At 46.3% G+C, this 15991-nt stretch overlaps 1 long non-coding RNA gene and 1 other non-coding gene across 2 annotated transcripts in view; both read left to right on the top strand.

Moving 5' to 3' along the window:
* LOC119618572 (uncharacterized) overlaps positions 1-13689 on the top strand; it is a 48537-nt gene extending 34848 nt beyond the window's left edge. The window contains exon 3 of the long non-coding RNA XR_005234954.2: positions 12051-13689. This is a non-coding gene — a long non-coding RNA (uncharacterized lncRNA). The remainder of the gene's footprint in view (positions 1-12050) is intronic.
* Positions 12487-12676, top strand: LOC119618720 (U2 spliceosomal RNA). The gene has a single exon (XR_005235084.2). It is a non-coding gene; the product is annotated as a U2 spliceosomal RNA (small nuclear RNA).
* Positions 13690-15991: the final 2302 nt, after the last annotated feature.

The following is a 15991-nucleotide window of genomic DNA, read 5'->3' as shown; positions in this document are numbered from 1 at the left end:
TCTCAAAAAAAAAAAAAGAAAAAAAAAAAAAGGGTAGCCATGCTATCAAGAGGCCCCAGACAGACAGACAGACAGCAGATGGAATCAGACCAATAATCTCAGAGCCTCCAGGTGCCCCTCAGTAAGATGACTGGAAGGACCTGGAAGCTGAGGCCTTTAAAGGTTGGGCTCAGTGTCTCTATGCCAACCACGGGGCCTGGTACAATGTAGGTGTTCAAGTAGGTGTCTCCTTCCTTCCTCATACCTGGATTTTAGGTGTGGCAGTTCCAGAAATGCCGTGGCCTGTGTAAGAAGGGTCTGGAGTGCCTCATTTAAAGCTCACAAGGACCACAGAGGCTGGCACAGCTGGGCTGAGAACAGAAGGGGAAACGAAACCTTTTCATGGCTCACATATGCTCAAGCAACTACAAAGAAGCCACCTGTGGTCAGTTGAAGAGTGGATGGGGGAGAAAGAGGGAGCTTCAGAGAATTGGGGGTGGTGTTGAGGAAGAGAGATTTTAGGTGGTAGAAATGGGGGAGGTCAAAGAAAACAGCAGTTAAGAATAATAGGCAATACACCATAGGGTGAGGGTAGGGGTGGGGAAGGTAGGTTTTGGGTGGTGGAGATGGGAAAGGTTAAAAAAAACACAGCGGTTAATAATAGGCAACACACCATCCATCGCGCACCAACCATTGAGAGGTTGAAATCAGTTGATGCATGAAAAATGTACAAATCTTGCTGTTGCTGTTAATAATAACAGTATTGATAATATCATAGGAAGAAGCTTCCGCTTCTGAAAGGAGACCAGGTGGACTGATTTGGGAACCAAAAACAACCAGAAATCTAGAGGGGAGGGGAGAAGGCGAGGAGAGATCTTGATCTAGGTGCACTGGAACTTCTGTGCAAAATGCTGTGTTTAAGTGCAAAGATATTAATATTTATTAGAGGAAGAGATATGATAGCCCACATCAACTTCTCAAAGGAGTCCATCTCACACACACACACACACACACACACAAGTTTAAAAATTACTGATCTAGAGAAATTAAGAGCCAAGAAAAAGAAGCAGATGAGACAGGAGGCCCACAGTCATCCATGGTTGGAATGAGCCATCTCCACGGACCTAAGACTTGGGATCAGGGGTGGCAGAGAGTATAAAGGGAAGAGGCAAAAGAGAGTTTGTTGGAATGAAGACGTAAAGAACCCAGCCAGCTCACAGTGGGAACGGAATGGGGGTTAGTTCAGCTTTCCCATGGCCCAGAGCAGGCTCACAGAGGCTGTTGGCTGAAGGCTGGGTGAGTGGATGGATGGGCAGGGAGCTTGACTCAGCAGCTGAGGATTGGGGAAACTAGGGAGGCAGACTGCAGATCAGGAGGCAAGGAATAAGAGAGACCTTGACTCTAGAGGACTGGCAGGAATTGACTGGAGAAATGATTTCCGTTTGCCTGGTGTGATGGGAAAAAACTGTCAGCCAGTGTATACTTCTCCCCATCTAAAATACTTCTGACTCTGTGGGTGAGGATTTGCAAGAAGGCACTCTGCCAGGGGGAGGGACTTAACTGTTGGCTCTGTGGCTGTCTCAGGAACACTCTAGGGCAGATGGGGGTGGGGTGGGCAGAGACTTTTATTTTTGAAAGTTGTGAGTTTGTACCCTGACTTGCCCATTTTATTCATGTATTCATGCAAGAAATATTTCTTAAGCACCTACTATGTGCCCACCTTTCTGCCAGGTGTTGGAGATGCAACAATAAATAAGAGAGAGGATAGTCCCTGAACTTAAAAATCTTACATCTAGTTGAGGAAATGGATAATGACAGCGCAGTATGATAGGTGCTGAGACTGGGGCCATGCACAGGTTGCTATAGGAACAGAGGAAAAGGGCACTCATACTTCCCCAAGCCTGTCTTCTTTTTATTTATTATTATTATTATTATTATTATTATTATTATTATTATTTGAGACAGAGTTTTGCTCTTCAGCCTAGGCTGGAGTGAAGTGGCGTGATCTGGGCTCACAGCAACCTCTGCCTCCCAGGTTCAAGTCATTCTCCTGCCTCAGCCTCCCAAGTAGCTGAGATTACAGGCGTGAACCACCACACCCAGCTAATTTTTGTATTTTTAATAGAGACAAGGTGTCGCCATGTTGGCCAGGCTGGTCTCAAACTCCTGACCTCAGGTGATCCACCCACCTTGGCCTCCTAAAGTGCTAGGATTACAGGTGTGAGCTACTACACCCGGCCTTAAGCCTCTATCTTCTTATCAGCAAAGTGGGAATCATGGCTGGGTGCGGTGGCTTACACCTGTAATCCCAGAACTTTGGGAGGCCGAGGAGGGTGGATCACCTGAGGTCAGGAGTTCCAGACCAGCCTGGCCAACATGGAGAAATCCCATCTTTACTAAAAATACAAAAAAATTAGCTGGGCGTGTTGGTTTGTGCCTGTGATCTCAGCTACTCGGGAGGCTGGGGCAGGAGAATCGCTTGAACCCAGGAAGCAGAGGTTGCAGTGAGCCAAGATTGTGCTATTGCACTCCAGCCTGGGCAACAAAAGTGAAACTCCGTCTCAAAAAAAAAAAAAAAAAAAAAAAGGGAATTATGTTATTCACCGTAAGGAGTTTTCTGGCACATTCCAGGCCCCTGCTTCACACATATTAGGAGTCCGTTGCAGCCCATAATTAATTCATTTATTCAACAAATGTTAATTGAGTACCTTATGTGTGTCAGGCACTTCTGTGGACGGTAGAAATGTGGCACTAAATAAACTGAGAAAGCCGGACACAGTGGCTCATGCCTGTAATCCTAGCACTTTGGGATACCAAAGCAGAAGAACACCTTTAAGCTCAGGAGTTTGAGGCCAATCTGGGCGACATAGCAAGACACTGTGTCTACAAAATATAAACAATTAGCTGAGCATGTTGGCGCACACCTGTAGCCCCAGCTGCTCAGCAGGCTGAAATGGGAAGATTGTTTGAGTCTGGGAGGTCAAGGCTGCAGTGAGTCATGGTTGTACTGCTGTACTCCAGCCTGGGTGACAAAATAATATTATTTTTGTCTCAAAAATAATAAATAAATAAATAAACTGATAAGAATTGCTGCTTTCATCAAGATTACATCCTACAGGGGGAAAACAATAAGTAAAATATTATGTAGGCCAAATGGTGACAAGTGTGTTGGAGACAAATAAAGTAGGGATGAAAAGAGGGAAGAGCTGAGGGGAGAGGGTTGTAATTTTAAATAGAGTAGTCAGGGCCTGTCTTAGTGAGAGATTTTAGCAAGTATCTGAAAGAAGAGAGGCACCTAGCCATGGAGCTATCTGGGGGAGGAAGTTCAAGGTAGAAAGATCCACAAATGCAAACGGCTAATGCTGGAGAATGAGTGTTGTGTAATAGGCTTTTACAGAGCCCAGTGTAGCTGGAAAGAGGTGACCAAGGTGGACAGCACCAGCAGATGAGGTCAAGGGAGGCCTTGGAGGGGAGCAGGTGTGGCAGGGTCTTGGGGCCACTGTAAGTCTTTAACTTTACCCTGAATGAGATGGGAGCCGCTGGAGAATTTTGTGCAGAAGAGTGACAAGATCTTACATTTTGTTTTGTTTTGAGATAGAGTCTCACTCTATTGCCCAGGCTGGAGTGCAATGGTGTGATCTTGACTCACTGCAACCTCTGCCCCCTGAGTTTAAGCAATTCCCCTCCCTCAGCCTCCCAAGTAGCTGAGATTACAGACATGTGCCACCACGCCTGACTAATTTTGTATTTTTAGTAGAGACGGGGTTTCACCATGTTGGTCAGGCTGGTCTCAAACTCAAGGCCTCAGGTAATCCACCCGCCTCAGCCTCCCAAAGTGCTGGGATTACAGTCGTAAACCACCACATCTGACCGATCTTCCTTCCTTCCTTCCTGCCTGCCTGCCTTCCTTCCTTCCTTCCTTCCTTCCTTCCTTCCTTCCTTCCTTCCTTCCTTCCTTTTTCTTGAGATGGAGTCTCACTCTGTGGCCCAGGCTGCAGTGCAGTGGCGCAGTCTCGGCTCACTGCAGCCTCGGCCTCCTAGGTTTAAGCAATTCACCCAGCCTCAGCCTCCCAAATAGCTGGGACTACAGGCGCCTGCCACCACACCTGCCACCACTAAATTTTTTGTGTATTTAGTAGAGACGGGATTTCACCATGTTGGCCAGGCTGGTCTCGAATTCCTGACCTCAGGTGACCAGCCCTACCTCAGCCTCCCAAAGTGCTGGGATTACAGGTGTGAGTCACTGCACCAGCCCTTTTTCTTCTCTTTTCTTTTTTTTTTTTTTTAACAGACAAGGTCTCCTCTGTCGCCCAGGCTGGAGTGCAATGATATGATCATAGCTCACTGCAGCTTCAAACTATTGGGCTTGAGATCCTTCTGCCTCAGCCTCCTGAATAGCTGGAACTAGAAGCATGTGCCACCATGCCCAGCTAAATTTTTAAAAATGTTTGTTGAAATAGTATCTCACTGTTGGCCAGGATGATCTTGAACTCCTGGCTCTAAGTCATCCTCCTACCTTGGCCTCTGAACATGCTGAGATTACAGTCATGAGCCACCATGCCTGGCCAGGATCTCAAGTCTTAAATAGGACCACTCTGTTTTAAAGGATCACTTGTTCTGACTATAGACCATGGGATGACAAACATAGAGCAGGGGATACCAGTTAGGAGATGCCTACATTAAACCAGGTGGAGATGATGGCAATTTGGGCTAAAGTAAAAGCAAAGGGCATGGTGAGAAATGGTTAACGTCAGGATATCTGAAGGTGAAGTCAACAGGATTTGTTGACAAATTGGATAAGGGGGAATAGGCAGGCAAAACGGAGTCAAGGAGGCGGGGTGTGGTGGCTCACGCCTATAATCCCAGCACTTTGGGAGGCCGAGGCGGGCAGATCAAGAGGTCAGGAGTTCCAGACCAGCCTGACCAATATGGTGAAACCCTGTCTCTACTAAAAATACAAAAATTAGCCAGGCATGGTGGTGTGCAACTGTAGTCTCAGCTACTCAGGAGGCTGAGACAGAAGAATTGCTTGAACCTGGGAGGCAGAGGTTGCAGTGAGCCGAGATGTTGCCACTGCACTCCAGTCTGGGCAACAGAGCTAGACTCTGTCTCAAAAAAAAAAAAAAAAAAAAAAAAAAGAGTCAAGGATGACCTGAGCCATTAACTCATTAACTATGATTGGGGAAGACCAAAGGAGGAACAGGTTTGAGAGGAAAGATAGAGGGTTGATTTGGCACACATTGTGTTTAAGAAGCCTGTTGGAAGTCCAAATAGGAATACTGGGTAGGCAGCTGGATACGTAAGTTTGACACCTGGGGGCAAGGCCCTGATTATAGGTATGAACTTAGAACTTCTCAGTATATAGTTGGTATTTAAAGCCACAGGAGTGAGTAAGATAGTGAATCAAGAGGACAAAGAAAAGAGGTCTGAGGATTGAGCCCAGGGGCTCTCCAACATCCAGCAATGGGGGCCTCACTTGCTTTTAATTTGAGGGTTCCAAGGCTAGGTTTGAACATTCTGTAAGGGCTTGTGCAAATATGTTCCCTAAGTTCTGTCTCCCCCTTTGAACCCAAATGCTCACCATGAAGGGAAAAGTCCACAGAACAACAACAACAACAACAACAAATAGTTTTAAATAGCTTGTTAAAATCATTAGGTTATGTTTTCCAAAAATAGAAGGAAAGCTAAGTTCTGGGTCAGTGGGAGAATTTAGAGTTTTTAGCATTATCTTTCTCCCATCAAACCCTTTGAGTCTTCCTGGCTTTCCAGCCTTGAGGGCTCTCTCACGAGGTCCCAGAACTCTGTATTGTAATTATCTATTTTCTCTGCCTCCAAGTGGAAGCCCTATTGAGTTCATCACAGAACTACTAGCCAGGCCTGGCACCAAATAGGCATCAGGGAATGTCAGTGGAACTTGACTGCATTGCAGAATCTGAGGAGGAACTTCCATCTTCCTGGGCTCTGAGTGTCCTTCTCTAGTTCCACCACCAGAACTGGTGTCTGTTCTGCCAGGCCCCTTTCGAGGCACCCATAGCTGATCCTGGAAAGGTAGGGACAGACCCTGTAGACCTGGACTCTGCCGTTTGGGCGGAGAATATCCTCAGGGACCTGCATGAGCCATCCTGAAAAACTAGTTCTGTGAGTCAATCCTCAAGTGAGTTCCTGTGAGAAAGGTCCCAGAATCTTGGAGGTGAGGTTGGAAGCAGCTTGTCACCTCTTAGGGGCAAAGAGGGGTGTCTCCTCTGAACGGACCTCACTCTTTATCTGACCCAGAGTTCCTGGCATATCAACTCTGCTAGTACTTTGTCAAGGTTGCTGGGATGAGCCAAAAGGCCCAGAACTGGAAATCAGCAGACCCTCCTATTAGACATGAGTGTGTCATGTCCATCATAAACAAAGAAACAAAACCCCTCTCTTAATGCCAGGCTACTTTAGTTGCTGCATTATGTTCTTCCTACTGTTTGTAGCTAAATCTCTTGAATGGCTTGTTCAAACTTGCTATCTCCACTTCCTCACCTTCTATTTCATTCCTAACTCAGGCCCATTCCTAAAATAAGGCTGTCCTTCCAGGCCCTCCCAAATGATATCATCTGGTGTAATTAACTCCAGGTACTACCTTGATACTAACAAACTGCAGTCCCTCTCCTGAGCTCCAAACCCACGTATTCAGCTGCCTACTAGACATCTTGACTCAGCTAACCCACAGACACTTCAAACTCAACATGTACAGAGTGAACTCATCATCTTTCCTTAAAACAGATCCCAAGTGTTCCCTGTCTTTGTGAATGCACTGCCATCCTCATCCTTAACTCCCCCCTCCCTTTCCCTGGTATATATAATCAATCACTAATACATCAACCCTATGCCATGAATATCCCCCAAACACATACACTTCTCTCCATCCTCATGGCTTTTTTGCTGATCAGGGCCATTATCATCATTTTTGCCTCAATGATGACAATAACCTTTTAACTGTATTCTAACAAGCTCCGTGTGGTGTTTTGTTCTGTTTTACAGACACCGTCTCACTCTGTCACTCTGTAGAGTGCCAAGTGGCATGATTACAGCTCACTATCGCCTCAAACTCCTGGGCTCAAGTAATCCCTGCACTTCAGTCTCCTGCCTAGCTAGGACTACAGGTGCATACTACCATGCCTGACTAATTTGAAAAACATTTTTAGGGAGAGAGATGAGGTCTTGCTATCTTGCCTAGCCTGGTCTTGAACTCCTGGGCTCAAGCAATCCTTCCGCTTTGGTCTCCCAAAGCATTGAGATTACAGGTGTGAGCCACCATGCCTAGCCAAGCCTCAAGTCTTGAATACTTCAAATCCATTTGCTTTCTTCTTTTTTTTTTTTTTTTAGCAGAGTCTTGCTCTATCACTCAAGCTGGAGTGCAATGGCGCAATATCAGCTCACTGCAACCTCTGCCTCCCAGGTTTAAGCAATTCCTGTGCCCTCTTCTCCAGTAGCTGGGATTATAGGTGTGCGCCACCACATCCAGCTAGTGTGTGTGTGTGTGTGCGTGTGTGTGTGTGTATTTTTTTAGTAGAGACGGGATTTCGCCATGTTGCCCAGGCTGGTCTCAAACTCCTGAGCTCAGGCAGTCTGCCCACTTTGGCCTCCCAAGGTGCTAGGATTACAGGCATGAGCCATCACGCCCAGCCTGTAGGTAATATTTTCTAAAACACATATTGATTATGTTCCCCCATCACTCATAGCAGCTCACAGTGACTCCCCAGTGCTACGAAGATAAACTGCAAATGCCTTAGAGACCCTCCATGAATTGGGTCTTGCTTACCCCTCCAGCCTCATATTTCAATATTCCTCTTCACCCTCTACCCCTTGGCCGTACTGAATTACCAGGCATTCACCACATAAGCCCTGCACTTTCCAGTTTCCAAATTTTTGCCCATCTGTTCTCTTGGCCTCGAGTGCTTGTCTCCCTCACATGCCTTCTTTATTCTCCCCAACCTTTACCTGGCTGACTTCTGTTTCCATTTCGAGACCTAAATTTAAATGCCATTTCCACTGGAAATCCGTGCCTAACTCTGTAATTCTGGATGGCAGTTCTTCTAAAGGGTTCCTACTGCAAACACACTGTACTTTATCCTCAAGGCGCTCATCACAGTAAGTGACAATTACTTGTTCCCTCCTCTGTCTCACCCACCAGACCTGAGCTCCTTGACAGCAGGGGCCTTTTGTCTTTCTAGTTCACGACTGAATTCCTAGTACTAGCATAGTACCTGGCTCATAGCTCATAGTTGATGTGTGTGTGTGTGTGTGTGTGTGTGTGTGTGTGTGTGAGTGATGCAGGGAAGCCAAAGAAGGGTCAGGATGCAATGAGAACCTGGCGAAGGAGGGACAATTACAAAAGAAGGTCTTGGGCAGATTCCATACAGGTAGTAGCCACCAATGGGATGTGGAGGACAGGATCAAGGGTTAACTCAAGAGGCTTCAAGGTTTTGAGCCAGAGTGACCGGGAGGAATAGAGCTATTTGCTAAGCGGGGACCATAGAAGGGAAGGGCAGTTTCAGGAGAAGAGCTGAACCCAGGACCAAAGGGCTGTGGGGGTCATCAAGGGGACACATGCAATAGGCATATGGGTAAATATTTCTACGGCTCTAAAAAGAAGTCAAGGCTAGAGACATTCATTTAAGAAGCTACCTGGCTGGGTGCGGTGGCTCATGCCTGTAATCCCAGAGCTTTGGGAAACCAAGGTGGGAGGATCATTTGAGGTCACGAGTTCAAGACCAGAATGGCCAACATGGTAAAATCTCGTCTCTACTAAAAATACAAAAATTATCCAGGTGTGGTGGTGGGCACCTGTAATCCCAGCTACTTGGGAGGCTGAGGCAGGAGAATTGCTTGAACCTGGGAGGTGAGGTTGCAATGAGCTGAGATCATACCACTGCACTCCAGCCTGGGCGACAGAGCGAGACTCCATCTCAAAAAAAAAAAAAAAAAAATAAGGCTACCAAGAGGGGGGCATATAGAGAGAAGACAAGGTTGATGATATAATCTTGGGGATCCCTTAAATTGTGCTGAAAGAAGAGAGGGAGAAATAAATGGTATTTGGAGAGGTAGGAAAAAAGCCAGGAGAATTAATGGTCATTGGATCCAAATGCAAAGGACCTCAAAGAATGTGCTCATCCTTGTCATTGAGGGCTGCAGGAAAGTGGAGAAGAATAGGCTACTCTATTTGGAAACTAGGAAGTCCCTGATTAGAATGGAAGCCAGACTGACAGTGTTTAAGGAATGAAAAGTAAAGCAGAAAAGGCAGCACGTGTAGATTGTCCTTTCCGAATGTTTCAAACACAGATGAGGGCAACAGTGACCTAAGGACAACTTGGGAAGCAGGTTAGGGGTTCTAAGACTGGGCTCCATATACACACTGCTTGAGTTCAAATCATAGCCCCCCCATTCAATAGCAGTGTAACTTTGGGCAGGTTAACTTACTTAACTTTCCTAAGCCTCAGTTTCCTTGTCTGTAAAATGAAGGAACAAGTAGCCCCTGTTTCATATGGTTATTGCAATGATTAAATGAAAATGTATGTGAAGCACTCAGCACAGGGCAGAGATGTGGTAAGCAACCAATTAACGTGAGACATGAATTTTGACAGGGTCAAGGAGGAAAACTGGGAGAAGGAGAAGTTGCCATGCAGGAGGGAGAGAAGATGCTCGAGTGAACTAGGCTCTGGGGAGGTGGAGGGGAGGGGATTGAGGACTTGGAGGGCTTGTGGGGAGGGAGGACAGGGAAGTAGGCCTTTTCAAAACCCAACTTTGGCTAAAGGATCACCTACTGGTTACTGAGTGAGGCAGCTACTTCTGTTCCATTTTCTTGGAAGTAATGCTGAGGCATCTAGGAGCTTCTCTCACTCTTAGAATCTTCCAGTGTTTCCTGGAGCCTGGTCTCTGCCTCTATGCCTCCCACTGCCTGCTAGTTCTCTAGTTGGAAGCAGCTGGACTCAGGCAGCCAAAGGTCATCCCAAGAGCACACATTGAGATAGGGGGATTCAGAGAGAGCTGCTTCACAACTTCTATTTGGGCTATACCCTTGACACAGGCCAAATCCTTCTGTCCCCGTCACAGTTTGCGTCTTCAGGTATTGCAAATGATCTTCCATGGTTAAGGTTGCTTCTGAAACACAATGCTCTCCCTGGACCTCCTAGCTAATCTGCTTATTTCCAGTGTCAATTCCACCAAACTTTTCCCCTTCTGCTGCCTGTGATTGTTCTTGTACCTGTTTGAAACCCTGTCATAGTTCACCTTGCAGTATCTCCACCGGCACTAGGAGGGCCTCTTCCACCTGCCCAGTCTACATTCGGTGTATCTTCACTTTTACCCTCTGCTCCATCCTGACCAAAGCTATGACTGTGCATATATTGCCTCTCTTCTTGCAATATCTTTTCTTCTCTTCCACGGGCTAGCACCCCCTCATCTTTCAAGAATAGCGTCCAACTAGAAACCTTTCCTAATATTGCCCCCACCACCACTGGTGAGTTGGATGTGCTCCTTTACTCAAGAGTTCCCATAGCAACTGATAGCTGGCCCCCTCTTCCCTATCATTCCTTATACCTTAGGGTTACAGTTGGGGAATACGTCTGTCTGATTATCAGACTAGGCACTCCTCCAACATGACGATTAGATCTTATAAATAGCTATATCTCTAGGGCTTAGTATAGGACCTGCCAGCCTCAATAGGTAAATAGTACCTATTTGCCTTCATTCCTCAGGGAATGCTGGTTGAATGAATAAATGTCCTCATCACAGAAAGGATGTCTTCTGGCAGGAAAACAATGGAGATACAAGTGGACTACTTTTCTTGCCCCAAGCCACATGGCCAGGATCCTACATCTTTGTTGCTTGACTGCCTCTCATTTCACAATTCAAGAGTTGCCAGCTGTCTTATTGATTCTAACCGTTTTGTTTTGTTTTTGTTTTTTTTGTTTTTTTTTTTTGAGAGGGAGTTTCCCTTTTGTTGCCCAGGCTGGAGTACCATGGTGCAATCTCGGCTCACCGCAACCTCCACCTCCCAGGTTCAAGCGATTCTCCTGCCTCAGCCTCCCTAGTGGCTTGGATTACAGGCATGCAGCACCACGCCTGGCTAATTTTGTGTTTTTAGTAGAGAAGGGGTTTCTCCATGTTGGTCAGGCTGGTCTCGAACTCCCCACCTCAGGTGATCCGCCTGCCTTGGCCTCCCAAAGTGTTGAGATTACAGGCATGAACCACCACGCCCGACCTGATTCTGACCTTTTTATTCCGCACATCTCAACTGTTGCTGAGCTGTTTCATTCTAGGAGGCAAAGGGCTCTTCTGGTTGTTCCTGAGATTGCCAGCCTGAATCTCCTTTCTTGAGCACCCAGCAGGTTCTTTTCCAAGGGAATCGGAATCTTGAAAGGGCAACAGATTCTTAGGCATTGGCGGGGAGAGCTGCTAGAAGACATCGTTGTCAAAGAATTGGCAAAGTCAAGAATGTGCCAGCATCCAAGGGTCAAAATGTCAGGAGGGGCATCCTGTTCCACAGCATGCCAGCTCCAGAGGGGATGCCAAAAGGATAACAGAGGCCTTGTGAGTGCCCAGGAATCAGGTGGAGATTAGGACCAACCCATTAGAGTGCAATTAAGCAAAAGGGGGAATCAATTTAAAGGTGCTAGAACAGGAACCATGCAACCAGGCTTCAGGAGAAAGTAGGAACCAGGGTACTGAACTTCATTCATCAGGGTTCTCTCTCTCTCTTTTTTGAGACAAGGTGACACTCTGTCACCCAGGCTGGAGTGCAGTGGCGCCATCTTGGCTCACTGCTGCCTCAGCCTCTCAGGTGATCCTCACCTCAGCCTCCCTAGTAGCTGAGATTACAGACTCACACCACTATGCCCAGCTAATTTCTGTTTGTAGAGACAGGATTTTGTTATGTTGCACAGGCTGGCCTCAAACTCCTAGGCTCAAATGATCCAGCCGCCTCAGGCTCCCAAAGTGTTAGGATTACAGGTGTGAGCCAAAGCCCCGGCAGGGACTTCTATCTCTTATCTCTTCCTCCACCCACTTCCTCCTATTTCCTCCCCCATCTCCAGGTTTCTCTGGCCCTTCTGACAGCAAGTACGGCCAGGAGCAGCTCCCTAATCTACATACTACAGATCTATCCACAAGAAGATAGATGGAACCATTCTCCTCTTCTGAATTCTAGAGCCTTAAGGAAGTTAACCTGAGTGGCTCAGCTTGGATCGAGTGCCCATCCTGGTCCAAGTAACTGTAGCAGCACATCTGTGTATTTGTGTATCTTGTTCCTCCATAATCTTGCAGTCCGGGGAAACTGTGCAGATGGATGGGTTCCTGAAAAGCAGGAGTTGCTTAGACAACCCTAGAGGTGTTCAGTTCTGGGAGACAAGAGTTGGGCCAGGTTGATAACTAACCTAAGAGAGTCAGAATCAAATGAATAAGAATTAAATCTTGGATGACCACCTAGATCAAGAGTCTCGAGGTTCAGTCATTTCAAAAAGTTCAAGTCTCATTGCTTCTTGGCCTTCTGGCTAAGATCATGTGCAGCATCTGTTCTTACCAGTTTAATATCTGATACATTCTCTATCTGAGGATAATATAATAAGTAGATTTTTGGAGCAAGGAGATGGAATAGGAGCTTGCTCTGTCCACTCTACACATTGACCTGGATTGCAGTACCTCCAGGAATGGTGCACCCTCTCTACCACCCCCAAAAAGTCCAAGTCTCAAGAGGTAGTCCGGAAAAAAGTGTTTTTGGATTTATCTACATTTTTTTTTTTTTCTGAGATGGAGTCTCGTTCTGTCACCCAGGCCGGAGTGTAGTGGCACCATCTCAGCTCACTGTAACCTCTGCCTCTGGGATTCAAGCGATTCTCCTTCCTCAGCCTCCCAAGTAGCTGGGATTACAGGTGTGTGCCACCATGCCCAGCTAATTTTTGTATTTTTAGTAGAGACAGGGCTTCACCATGTTGGCCAGGCTGGTCTCGAACTCCTGACCTCAGATGATCTACCTGCCTTGGCCTCCCAAAGTGCTAAGATTACAGGCGTGAGCCACTGCTCCTAGTCTAATTTTTGTAATTTTAGTAGAGATGGGTTTTCACCATGTTGGCCAGGTTGGTCTCGAACTCCTGATCTCAGGTGATCCACCCCCGCCCCCCCCCCCGGCCTCCCAAAGTGCTGGCACTACAGGCGTGAGCCACCGCTCCTGGCCGGGTTTACCTACATTTTGGAGATGCTGCACTCCAGGTCCCTCTTTTCAAGAGTCACATAAGTATTTGCATATGGAAGACCTTGAGAAGGCGCCTGGGAAAAAAACCTGTTTAACTGTAAATATAATAATGTATGTATTTGTATGTGGACCTCTTCTTTTAGTGGATTATCTATAAACCGTCCACTGTTCCCAATGCATACTTTGGAGACAGACCTACACTACCAGTTTTCACCTGCTAGTTATTTTTATAAGGGTTGGGATGGTCCATGAGTGAACAGTCTTGATTTAAAGCAGTGTTTCCCAAACCTCATTTATTTGCCTATAACCTTCCTGGAATTTGTCTTATATGTCTCCTCTGTGCACTATTCCTATATGTTTTTATGTAAATCAATCATTTTTTTAAAAAGCCTCATCCCAGTTATATCCGTAAAACAATGGTCATTTTTTTCTTATACATATTGGAATACATATCTATTAGAATTAAAATGCTTGTCCATGCACTATCAATAATCTCCTCAAGTACCATATAGTGGGGACATGGGTTTGAAGTGTTAGGAGTCAGGAATGGCCTCTGTAAGACAGAGTAAGTCAGTCAACCTCTGAGCACTGCCAGCCACACATGCTGGCAGAGTTCAGCCTGTGACAAGACCGCCTGGATATTTCCATGTCTATGCATGGGGACGTCCTCGGTCTGCCATTGTGAAGTCTTTGCTGTTTTCATGCCTACCTAGTCTTTTTTGGAGGGACCTGGAAAGCAAATGCAGGCTGGGTACGGTGGCTTATGCCTGTAATCCCAGCACTTTGGGAGGCCAAGGTGGGCAGATTATGAGGTCAGGAGTTTGAGATCGGCCCGACCAACATAGTGAAACCCGGTCTCTACTAAAATTGCAAAAATTAGCTGGGTGTGGTGGCACATGGCTGTAATCCCAGCTACCTGGGAGGCTAAGGCAGGATAATCGCTTGAACCCAGGAGGCAGAGGTTGCAGTGAGCCGAGATGGTGCCACTGCGCTCCAGCCTGGGTGACAGAGTGAGACTCTGTCTCAAAAAAAAAAAAAAAAAAAAAAAGCAAATGCAGATTCTCCCTGAGAAATGGGGGTTGGGAGAGTGGAGTAGTGTGGATGTACCATTTTTCCTGAAGGCAGTCCTCAAATTATCTTGGACTCACTGCAGCAAGCAGATGCCTCATCTTTTGGCCAGGGATTGATCCTGAGATGGGAAGAGTATGAGAAGAGACACCAAGAGCAAGGCAAAACTGGCTCTGGAAGCTTGCTTCAGAGAAAGAGTATAGCTTTGGAGTCAGGCCAACCTGAGGATGAATCCAAGACTCAGCACTTACTAGGTGCCTGCCCTCAAACAATTATTTTTTGATAGTCTATTAAAGACCCACAATGATCACCACGGAATGGATGAGGAAACTGGGACTCAGAGAAGTTAAACAACTTGCCTGAGATCACACAGGTAACAAACAGCAGAGCAGAATTCAAACCTAAGTTGATTTGACTTCCAAATGTGTGCTCCTAACCAAAGCAGGGTAACCTGCTTTGATTTGCCCATTTCTTGAGCACCTCTTCTGTAGGAGGGCCTGTTGCTAGGTGCTGGGAATTCAGTGGTAGGCAAGATGGACAAGATTTCCCCCCACCCCCTCACAGACCTTGCTTTCTATAGGGGAAATAGACAGGAAACCAATTACTCCATTTGTAACTTAATAACAAGTGTCATAAGTGTTACAAAGGAGATAGATACTACAAGGCACCCTTTGTTTTATTTTTGTTTATTTATTTTTTGAGATTCACTCCCTCTGTAGCCCAGGCTGGAGTACAGTGGTGCGGTCTCGGCTCACTGCAACCTCTGCCTCCCGGGTTCAAGCAATTCTCCTGCCTCAGCCTCCCAAATAGCTGGTGTGCACCACTACATTCTGCTAATTTTTGTATTTTTAGTAGAGACAGGATTTCACCATGTTGGCCAAGCTGTTGTTGAACTCCTGACCTCCAGTGATCCACCTACATTGACCTCCCAAAGTGCTGTGGTTACAGGCGTTAGCCACCATGCCTGGCCTAAAAGGCACCCTTGGTCAGCCAGTGGAAGCAGGGTCAGTAGTGTGCCTGGAAGTCACTTTGAAAAAGTGATATTTAGGTTGATCTTGAAGCATTCACAAGGTGTGATAAACACATCTAATGTTTACCATTAGATGTGATAAAGATACTGATGGTCCACTGGATGAACATTTTTCATATTTACTTCCAAATGATTTCATAGATACTATTTCACACATAACAGGAGGAAGGTAAATAAAAAGGAGATCAATTAACATATTAAAAATAATAGTGAAAGTGGTAATAGATGCGGCAATATCCACAAAGGAGTAATGGTTCGATTAGCATGTTGAAAAGATCACTTTGGTAATTGTTGGAATGCAGTTTAGGAGAGGGCCAAGAATGGAAGCAGCAATCCGTTAGAGTGTAGTGTTTTGGAGTGCAGTGCTTTTTTGTGCTTTGTTTTGTTTTTGTTTTTAGACCACGTCTTACTCTGTTGCCCAGGCTGGAGTGCAGTGCAGCCTCGACCTCCTCTGGCTCAGGTGATCCTCCCACCTCAGCCTCCCGAGTAGCCAGGACTACAGGCACATGCCACCACGCCCTGCCAGGTTTTTTTTTTTTTTTTTTTTTTTTTTGTAGAGTCGGGGTTTTGCCATGTTGTCCAGGCTGGTCTTGAACTCCTGGGTTCAAGTGATCTGCCAGCCTCTGCCTCCCAAAGTGCTAAGATTACAAGTGTGAGACACCACCCCCGGCCAGCGTATTGTATTAATC

Source organism: Chlorocebus sabaeus, chromosome 2 (assembly GCF_047675955.1).
Source record: "Chlorocebus sabaeus isolate Y175 chromosome 2, mChlSab1.0.hap1, whole genome shotgun sequence".
NCBI lineage: Eukaryota > Metazoa > Chordata > Mammalia > Primates > Cercopithecidae > Chlorocebus > Chlorocebus sabaeus.
The sequence above is the reverse complement of the archived record's forward strand: the minus strand, read 5'-3'. Positions and strand labels throughout refer to the sequence as shown.